Here is a 10,451-nt window from a genome sequence, read left to right as displayed (position 1 = left end):
TCAGCTGAGACAAGCCCATATCCCATAAGATTGGGATAGAGCAAGTTGATATGAACTCTGGTGGGGGTCAACAATGTTTCGAAGAGAAGAGCCTGAACGAGGCAATCGACCACTCATGAGATATATGTCCTCAAAGGGGGAGAACCGACTGAGAAGGTGGAGTCTATCCCTTTGACATCCGAGGATCAACGAGTCAACATTGGGACCAAGTTGGGGAGTGAAGAAAAGATGAGCCTTATAAATTTCCTTAGAAACAACACCAATGTATTCGCGTGGACGCATGAGGACATGCCAGGAATCAATAGGGAAGTCATGGTACACCGACTCAACGTCGACAAATACTGTAAACCAGTAAAACTGAAGCGTCGTGCCTTCAACCAAGAAATGAACGAGATTGTAGCTGAACAGATAGATGAGCAACTAAAAGCAGGTTTCATTCGGGAGGTGCATTACCCCCAATAGATATCCAACGTGGTGCTAGTAAAGAAGCCTAATGGCAAATGGAGAATGTGCATCGATTTTACAGACCTAAATAAGGCTTGCCCTAAGGATTCTTTTCCTTTACCTCGAATAAATCAACTGGTCGACGCTACCGCTGGACATGAAAGGCTAAGTTTCATGGATTCCTACTCTGGATACAATCAAATTAAGATGCACCTGCCATATTAAGGAAGACATCTTTCGTCACAAGCCGAGGCTTGTATTATTACACGATAATGTCGTTCGGATTAAAGAACGCCGGTGCAACCTATCAACGAATGGAAAATCGAATGTTTGCAGCATTAATTGGTAAAAATATGGAGGTCTACGTGGATGATATGTTGGTAATAAGCTAAATAGGCAATCAACACGAGGCAGACTTAGCAGAGGCATTTGGGGTCCTGAGAAAATACAATATGAAGTTGATGAAGAGATGTGAATCTCGGAGCGGAAGCGGATCTTCGTTGCTGATTTTCGGGATACAAAACCAAAAAATTGAAAGAAGGAAAATACAGGGGAAACCATTACCTTTGAAGAACGTTTCTTCAACTTTTTCCCAACGAACACCACCAAAAAGTCTTCCTTGCTATCCTCTTGGGTTTCGAGAACCGTGCTTGCGGGAGCACCTTGTTTGGAATAAGAGGGAGAGTTTGAGAGAGTGATCTTGAGAGAGAATTGGCAGTACCTTTTTTCTGTTCTATAACCCTTTTGTTTTGCAAAACTGCAAAGGAAGAAGAACAAAAACCAGTGACGTGGGGAGTTACCCCACGTCACTTAACTACCCACTCCCATGCAATTTTGCAGGGGAGTTAATTATTAATTTATATATTAATTAATAATAATAATTAATATATATATAATAATTAATATTATATATATTAATTTATTAAGTAATCATATTAATTAATAAATATAATTAATTATTAATCCAATTAATAATTAATTAATAAATATATATATATAAATCAAATAAATAATTAACACTTAATTATTTATTATAAAATTAAAATCATATTCTAAAACATTTCTCTCGCATAACCTATAGTTGTAATGTACATCTTATGTACATTATTTTTAACCTATAGTTTTAATATGAATCATATTCATATTAATTTTATTTGAATCTCATTCAAATAATTTCTCTCATAATATATAGTTTTAATTTATAATTGACTATATATTATAATGTATCAATATACATATAATCCCTTAAGTAATTTGAACAATTCCAATTCTTCCAAAACCTTGATCCTCGTTTTACCCGTTATGAGCTAGCAAGGGGACCTAATGGACCTACAGATCTGAAGCTTCAACGATGCAAGATTAATCAGTCAAACTCATTGACCGAGTTAATCTAGATTCGTTAACTACGGGTCATTCCACTAAAGACCCGCAGTTGCACTCTTCTCACTGCAGAATGTTTTCGTGTCCATGGATATACGACCATTAATGACGAGTCAATCTTTCACGAGTGTTCGTAACTCAAGTTGGGTCAAATTACTGTTTTACTCCTGAGTTACATCTTACTCCTTAAACACCACTGCTCCTCTAATGAACAACCCGTACCAATAACTGGAAGTCCCTCTCGGCCAATGAGAGGGTGGGGCCCCCTTGTTCAAGTCCCGGAGTCAGCATTTAAGGGAACACTCATCTACTCCCCTAAAGTCGGGGAGGAGTGAATCCCATCTTGTGAAGTTATGTTCCCAGCTCCCCACTCGGTCTCGTCCCCAAAATGGTAGGAATGTTGAGTCGGCGACTCGGGCCACTCTCACCCATACAGATCAAAGGACGAGCCCTCACGGGCAGGAGTCCATAACTCACTCAGGATTGAGAATGAGTTGTCTGGTCATCCTAAGAAATAGCAACCTATTAGTTAACGGTGTTACATCTAAAGATTGCCTATTTCGTGGTCCGATCTTATACAAACTCATTGTATAGGATACCCCCACTCGAATGTCTCCACACGAACGACCTGGATCGAGTCGTCTGTAACCTTTACAGAGTGGGCCGTATCCATAGTGTTGTCAGGATAAGGTACCCAGCCTTATCCATATACTATAGACCTTTTAGGTTATTCACGAGACATTATTCATTCATATATCAGGGGTATATCAAATATATACCCCGTATATCAACTATATACCCAGTATATATACTGTCCCGATTACATCAAAAATAACCTTGGATGTTTAGATTATTGGATTTTGGACAATGCAAAGCTATGAATCAACAACAAATTTATTGAATAAAACTTTATTAAATAGACATTTGTCTTTACAAAATACAAACTACGAGTTTAGGGCAACACACCCAACAGTTGAATCCCAGCAAGTGCATGTTTGGAGTGACTTCAGGAAAATTCCTTCATTTCTTGGTGCACCAACGGAGAATCAAAGCCAACCCAGATAAAATCAAAGCTGTATTAGAAATGGGTCCACCCAGAAACCTAAAGCAACTGCAGGGACTCAACGGAAGAATTGCAGCACTCAACAGATTTGTTAGTCGATCAACCGACAAGTGTTCACCGTTCTTCAAAGTCCTAAGGAAAAAGGGACAATTTGAATGGATGGAAGAGTGCGACGTTGCCTTCAAGGAGCTAAAACAATACCTAAGGATGGCCCCACTCCACTCAAAACTGATCGCTGGCGATGAGCTTTACCTGTACCTAACTGTATCAGACACTGCGGTGAGTTCAGCATTGGTAAAAGAATAAGATGGACAACAGTCTCCAATCTACTATACAAGTAAAACGACGGTGGATGCAGAAGTTAGACACCCCCAAGTGGAAAAATTGGCGCTGGCATTAATCACCTCGGCTCGGAGACTACACCCATATTTTCAATCCCACAAAATAACTGTCTTCACCAACCTTCCTCTATGACAAATCTTGCAAAGGCCAAAGACTTCAGAGCGACTCGTAAAATGGATCGTAAGCTCAGCGAATACGACATTCATTACAAACTGAGAACCGTGATGAAATGACAAGCTGTAGCAGACTTTATAGTGGAATTAACACCAGGAGAAGGTCAAATATGTAGCATCGATCCACAGCTAGTTGAGGAAGAGCAACCTTGGACCCTTTACATGGATGGGTCCTTGAATCTTAGAAGATGCGAGGCAGGGTTTCTACTGGTTTCCCCCGATGGGTAGAGATTCAAATATGCGCTGCGATTTAGTTTTCATGCATCCAACAACGAGGCTGAATACAAATCTCTGTTAGCAGGGTTGAAGGTTGCCAGATATATTGGAGTCATGAACATACTAATACTTAGTGATTCGCAATTGATCGTAAGTCAAGTAAAGGAAGAGTTTCAGACAAAGAACCACAAATGGCGAAGTACCTTTCCCAGGTAAGAGACCAGCTCGGTTAGTTCTCAAAATATGAGATCAGAAAAATTCCCCGTGTCCAAAATGTCAACACGGATTCATTAGCCCTACTGGCTGCAGCCTATGAGACCAACTTGGGAAGAATTGTGCATCTAGAAATTTTGCTCGAGCCGAGCATAAAGGTTCAAGAAGCAACAGATGTCAACGAATAAGAGCAACCCGAAGAGAACTGGACGAGCCCTCTAACCAGATATCTAAGAGATGGGACCCTACCTAATGAAAGGATAGAAGTTCAACAACTCCAACGACGAGCAGCTAGGTATGTGCTTAGAGATGGAAACTTATATAAAAGAGGCTACTTTTTACCACTCTTAAAATGTTTAGCACCAGAAGAAGCCGACTACGTTATGAAACAGATACATGAAGGCATTTTTGGTAATCATTATGGAACACGGTCTCTAAGCCACAAAATCGTCCGGCAAGGATATTATTGGCCAACCATGCTAAACAATGCAACATAATTCACCAAAAGATGCGATAAATGTCAGTGGTTCGTAACAGTACCTAGACAACCACCAGAATCACTAACAATCATAATGAGTCCTTGGCCCTTCGCCCAATGGAGAATAGACCTTATAGGACCCCTCCCACAAGGAAATGGTGAGACCAAATTTTCAGTGGTAGCAGTTGATTATTTCACCAAATGGGCTGAAGCTAAGACCCTAGCTACAATCACTAAGAAAAAGATCACCGACTTTATCTGGAGGAATATAATTTGTCACTTTGGAGTGTCATATACCATTATTAGTGATAATGGAAAACAATTCGACAATGCAACTTTTCGAGACTTTTGTAGGGAGTTAGGCATCAAACATATGTGTTCTTCGTCAGCACACCGACAAGCTAATGGACAGGTCGAAGCAGTCAACAAAATCATCAAAAGAACATTGAAAACCAGATTAGAGAAACTTAAGGGATTATGGGCTGAAGAACTTCCCAGTGCATTGTGGGCCTACAGAACAACACCATGTACGTCAACTGGTGAGATGTCGTTCTCATTATCATTTGGTTCTAAAGCAGTGGTATCAGTAGAAATTGGTCTCTCATCTCCAAAGGTAGAACAATTCAATTTGCCTGAAAACAATGAATCATACAGCTCAACCTCAATATATTGGAGGAACATCGAGAAACAGCGCGACTACGAACAGCCGAGTACAAAAATTGAATCGCTCGATACTACAACTCGAAGGTTAAGAAACGTAACTTCAAGGAAGGCGACTTAGTCTTAAGAAAGGTTATGCCTAGTACCAAAGACCCAACTAGTGGGGTGTTTGGACCGACATGGGAAGGCCCATACAAGGTCACCAAAGTAGTTCGAACGGGCACCTACGGTTTGGAGGTTCAACGTGCAAAGGCCCTACCCACCCGTGGCATGCTCAACATCTTAAGAGATACTACCACTAGTTCGGTAGTACATTCCATTTGTTTTACAAGCACTTTATGCCCCAACCTTTGCTCATCGCAGTCCACTAAATTATTTGCAACTTTCATCTGTTTATTCCTTTATACTATCTAGTTCTTTATTTGAACAATTTTTTGTTTTAATGAAAGCCGATTCGACATTTGACGTAATTTGTCCTTTAATACTTGAGCTATTATGTTTATTCTGAACCAAAACTTCTCAAGTAGGAGGGCATGTGTGTAAATATCTACAACTAGTCAAGAAACTTGAAATTGGGACAGGCCTAGAAGTAGGCCAAATAGGCAAAGAACCGGTCAGTAAAGGCTCAACATGGTCAAAACTAAAGTAGACAAATAAAAATCCAGGGTATAAAACCATTTGGTAAAAACCAAACTGGTTGGAAACCCAAAGGTATCATCATCAGTCTGCTAAAGTTAGATCCCAGGGCCAAAATTAAATGCTCAAGAGACTTGATCACTAGTCACAACTAGCCCTCTTAAAAACAGGAAAACCAGAAAATCTTCTGATTCATGAAGCAATACAATATCGACAAGCTCAAGGTACAAAACCAGTAGCGAAAACCAAACGTTTTAAAATCTAAAGTTGGATGCCAAAAAGTTTTTGTAGAAGCTCAATAGGTTGGGAGCCTTAGAAACGACTAATATTGCTGGAGAACAAGACTATCCATATGAGCTACTTTGTTTCGCAAGGTAGTCTCATAACAGAAATTAGGCAACAAGTACTCTCAAAACAGAAGTCTTAACATTATCGCGACCTTTGTCTTCCATTTAGAGAGTGGGGTCCATTGTTATGGGAAGGAAAACAGTCCAAGCGGGAAGGGAGATTGGACTGAAAGGAAGAAGGAAAAACCAAAACCACCAACGACTAGGGCCGGCCCAAAGCGTGAGGGCCAACCCACTTGGTGGCCGACCCCACCTCAGTGCCGACATCTTCTTGGCTACAGGTCGAGAAGATATCTCGACCTTTCTCCCGATTCCCATGCCAATGACCTTGCATTGTCACCTGGGCCCAAATCCGATATAGGAACTCACAGCATGCCAACGACCCGGGAAACCGGACTATCCTGAGATGACTTAGGGTTTAAATCCAAGATATCCTAGAGAAGAAGATCAACCATAAATAAAAGAAGGGGTCACCCCCTAAAGGTAAACAAAAAACGTCATACTCACTTTACTTAGGAATTCTCCCATTGCCGACTTAAGCATCGGAGCTCGTATGATTGAAGTCACATCGGTTTAAGGTTACTCGGTTTTGCAGGTATCTGGTCTCATGATCATCGAGTTTGGTGCATATTTTGGCAAGAACCAAGGAAACCAAAATCCACGCATCAACAGTATGTATTATTCGATTCCATGGTTGACTTCAGGGTTCCATACCGGGGAATATTACAAAATCCAAACCCACTTCTAAAATTGGAAACTCCACCCCACTTCGCCCGAGTTCAGCAAAGTTCTTTTACCTTCTTCAACCTCCCATCACCTCAAACTCACAAACAAAGAAATTGGACAAATTTTCCAAAAAATGCAATCACAAAATACAAAGATTAATGCAACCATAAAACAGTAATATTTATTAATCCATTTTCCAAAAAATGCAATCGATAACAAATAAACCTTAAAACCCTGTTTTGTTCGTCTACCCTGATTTGTTTGTCTATATGTCGAAAAAAATGGAATCGACGAAAAGAAAAGATCGTCTACACAACCAATCACCAAAAAATCAAAGCCCTAACCTTAAAATCAATGCAAAGAGTATAAACTTAAAGAAATCAACTTATCTCCAAGATTCGAGTTCAAAAAATATAGTTTTCCAATGAATAGGAACAAAGTGAGAGCCTTTCGGTATTCAGAGCGCAAGAGAGGACGTTTTGGAAAAAAGGAGAAGAAAGAAAGAAAACGGAAAAAAGGGGAAGAGAAGGAACCCAATGGTTCACTTTTCACAATAAGGGCATAATTATAATTTTGATTCTTTTTTAATTAATTAAAATAGTAATATAGGTTAGAAAAAAATATTTTAGAAAGCACAGGTCATTTGAGCAAACAGAAACTTATTTTGGGTCAAATCTATCAATTTCCCACTACTCTCCATTTATCTCTTTAATCTTCTCTTGAGCCGATGAAAATTTGCAAATAGGAAATATAATGATTTAAAGGAAAGAATTTCACTATGGAAAGAAAAACACTAGTTTATCTCGAGCAGCAATTATTTCTCCCGAATTTGGTGATAGAAAATAAGCCATGTGTATTTTCCTAAGGACCAAATCTCGTAGATATCACCATTGAAAATTTGACAATTCATTATTAAAAAAAAAATTGTTTTTACATTTCTCTCTTACTTATGAGATGATATAGGTATTGATTAATACGACAAAAATTATTGTTCACACTATAATTTTGTCTTTATAAATTATTTTTGGACCTAGGATGGTGACATGGTAGGTAATGAATGGAAGAAGTATCTATATTCTCTTCTTAGTATCAGAAATTTTATCATCTTATATCTTCATCTTTATTAAACATCAACCATGTCAATATCTTTTGTTTCTTATCGTAAATCTATATTTTCTTACAAAGTAAAAAAAAAAAAAAATCTCTTTCTTTTTTTCTGAGTTCCTTTCTCGCTGGTACAATATTAATACTTGGTTAAAAGACACATTTAGTCTCTAAAGTTTTATTAAACTAATAAGTTAGTTATTGAACTTTCAAAATAACAATTTAGTCCCTATATTTAGTTACAATTTAATCCCTACCGTTAAAATTTCTATTATAATTTAACAGAGTAATGGGTCGGTTCATGCTTGGGTTGGTTCAAATTTGGGTCCGACAAGCTCTCTAACTGTCACCAACATGGACGGCTGAAGTTGATTAAATGCTCCTTAAATTGAGGATAAATCATAAGCCAGAGGCAAAGAGCGATCAAATTAACAAACCATAGAACTAAAATTGAGCAAGAATTAGGGAAACTCGAGAACAGAATTAACTCTAACAAGAGAGAGAATAGTTGAAAAGATTCTGAAAGCCCAAAAGAATGTTTTTTTCCACATAAACAACATCTTCCCTGTTTTGCTCATTCAATTGGATTTTGAAGTTGTTCTTTGCTCTCCACCAAGATCGCTGTTTGATACACTTTCTTTGGAAGTTAAAAACATCAAAGGATTCAGATTCTGATTCTAATTCTAAAAAATTTATGGTATACAACGTAAAGGATGATTGATTTGATTCCGATTAATTCACATTTCGATCCCTAGAAGTAAATGGGGCCTAAACAAATAACTCTTTAATTTGCACACATGAATTGCCTAGCAAACCACGCCATATTTCTGTTGTATTCTTAAATTGTAACCACTTTTAAAGTATTTGACTAAGTATCCATGAGTTCAACACTCATTTGAAGAATAAATTGACATTTTCAATCATAGTACAAAAAAATCGACAAAATATGAAAAATATCAACAAAATGTCACTAAATATATACATAATATTAATATTAATCATTTTTAACTTATTTAGAAATAATAGAAAAATATTTATTTGTTAATTTTAATATTTTTTATGATTTTTATAATTTCTCCAACTTTTACATAAATATCCATTGACATTTCATGAACGAACACACACCTGGGGTAATGCAGAAAACATTATTCTCGTCTCCACTTCTACGCAAATAGGCCTCTAGCAAAGGAGTCGCAACTACTACATCGGGCAAGGTCCTATCAAACTTATGGACAACACTTGCTAAAGTCATCTCAATAATTACTGTCGCAAATACAACTCCAGGACACCATCTTCTCCCTGCTCCAAATGGGATCAACTCGAAATCCTAACCCTTGAAATGAATCCCACTATTCAGCAATCTTTCAGGCCGAAACTCCTCTACTCCCTCCCATGTTTCTGGGTCTCTTCTGATGGCCCATGCATTGATCATCACTCGAGTCGCCCCCTTAATGTGATACCCTTTTAATTTGATATCTCCAGTTGATTCTCTAAGGACTAGAAGCGGGACTGGTGGGTGTAGCCGTAGTGTCTCATTGATTACCGCTTTCAAGTAGTGCATCTTCTCTAAATCATCCTCGCTTACGTATTCTCTCTCGCCTACTATTTCTCTCACTTCACTCTGCAATTTCTTCATCACATGCGGGTGTCTCAGCAATCGCGACATTGCCCACCCCAACACTGTGTATGTTGTACCTGTGCCAGCTGAAAACATGTCCAAGATTAAAGCTTTGATGCTATCCATCTCAAGAGGAAACCCCATGGAGTTGTCTCTGTGTATGGAAAGCATAACATCCACCAAGTCCATGGAATTATGGTCCTTGTGCTCATAATTTTGCATTTGCTGTGGATGGACATGGTCTTCAATCACTGTATAAGAAAGCATTGAGTTCTTTGGCAATCCTCTCTACTTTGGTGTCCAACCCACTAATTCCATCAATCCAACCCAGCCATGGGATGAAGTCTCTCATACTGAAACTCCCAAACAATTCCCCAAATTCCAGCAGAAGAGACCACGACGATGGGGTTGCCGCCGAGCGTAGGCTTGGAGAGTGATATAGGGAAGGGAACCCAGGCTCAGAAGGTGTCCGAAAATGGGGATTCTTAGTAAAGATGGAGGTGATGGTGATGTTGAAAAGTAGTTCACCCATTTTTGGAGGATGAATATGAGGAAGAGGATGAAAGCAGTGAAGGAAAATGGATGAAATAACAACTCAACAACGCTACTCTCTATTGCTCTACTATGCTGAATTTGTGAAACTTGGAAACTAATCTTGTATCTTAAAAGGATTGAGAAAAAGATTCCAATACATTAATATAATAAGAAAAATAATTGAATATTACATTATGATTAGACTAGCTTTTATAATATTTGTTTGATGAAGATCGGATCCAAAAAATGGAACACTAACCTTGGCGAGAGCCAGGTGTCACAATCGCACCTTTTTAACACAGTTCGAGCGATTGTGCAGCACTTGCTCTAGCTTAAACGAGCAAGTCAGCCGAGAAAAATTATAAGTTGCGACCAATCTCGGTCGTTGGTCTAGCCTCAGCTCACGTTTTACGAGAAAATTGGTTTTGGAAAGCGTGAGATTGAAAAACAGTTGGAAACATCTTTAAAATAAGCATTGTAAACATTGGATCTAAGAAAGTATAGAACACTTGGTCGG

General features: G+C 38.5%; 1 pseudogene; it reads right to left on the bottom strand.

The window, feature by feature from the left end:
- Positions 1 to 9,932, bottom strand: LOC111020783 (cytochrome P450 736A117-like; annotated as a pseudogene).
- Between the last annotated feature and the right edge of the window lie 519 nt (positions 9,933 to 10,451).

This window comes from Momordica charantia (assembly GCF_013281855.1).
Source record: "Momordica charantia cultivar OHB3-1 chromosome 6 unlocalized genomic scaffold, Mcharantia_2.0 BLBB01000006.1, whole genome shotgun sequence".
NCBI classification, from domain to species: Eukaryota; Viridiplantae; Streptophyta; class Magnoliopsida; order Cucurbitales; family Cucurbitaceae; genus Momordica; species Momordica charantia.
This window is presented reverse-complemented; position numbering and strand designations above follow the sequence as displayed.